This window comes from Pan paniscus, chromosome 5 (assembly GCF_029289425.2).
Source record: "Pan paniscus chromosome 5, NHGRI_mPanPan1-v2.0_pri, whole genome shotgun sequence".
Lineage (NCBI taxonomy): Eukaryota > Metazoa > Chordata > Mammalia > Primates > Hominidae > Pan > Pan paniscus.
The window spans coordinates 157,518,171-157,518,912 of NC_073254.2; positions in this window are offsets into that span (position 1 = coordinate 157,518,171).

Genomic DNA, 742 nt, shown 5'->3' on the forward strand with positions numbered 1-742 from the left:
TTGAAGGCAGCAGGTACTTGGTTGGTGAATTCTTACCCATTTTTCAGTTCTGTATCTTTTAAGTGGAGCATTTAGACCATTTACATTCAGTGTTAGTATTGAGATGTGAGGTACCATTCTGTTCATTGTGCTATTTGTTGCCTGTATACCTTGCTTTTTTGTTTTTGCTTTTTAAATTGTATTTTTGTTTTATACATCCTGTGAGATGTATGCTCTAAAGAGGTTCTGTTTTAATGTGTTTTCACAATTTGTTTCAAGATTTAGAGCTCCTTTTAGCAGTTCTTATAGTGGTGGCTTGCTAATGGCGAATTCACTCAGCATTTGTTTGTCTGAAAAAGACTGTATCTTTTCTTCATACATGTTGCTTAGTTTCACTGGATACAAAATTCTTGCCTGATAATTATTTTGTTTGAGGAGGCTGAAGATAGGAACCCAATCCCTTCTAGATTGTAGGATTTCTGCTGAGAAATCTACTGTTAATCTGATAGGTTTTCCTTTACAGGTTGCTTGGCGCATTTGTCTTACAGCTCTTAAGATTCTTTCCTTTGTCTTAACTTTAGATAACCTGACGATAGTGTGCCTAGGTGATGATCTTTTTGCAATGAATTTCCGACATGTTCTTTGTGCTTCCTTTATTTGGAAGTCTAGGTCTTTAGCAAGGCCAGGGAATTTTTTTTCAATTATTATCCCAAATATGTTTTCCAAGCTTTTGGATTTCTCTTCTTCCTCAGGAACACCAATT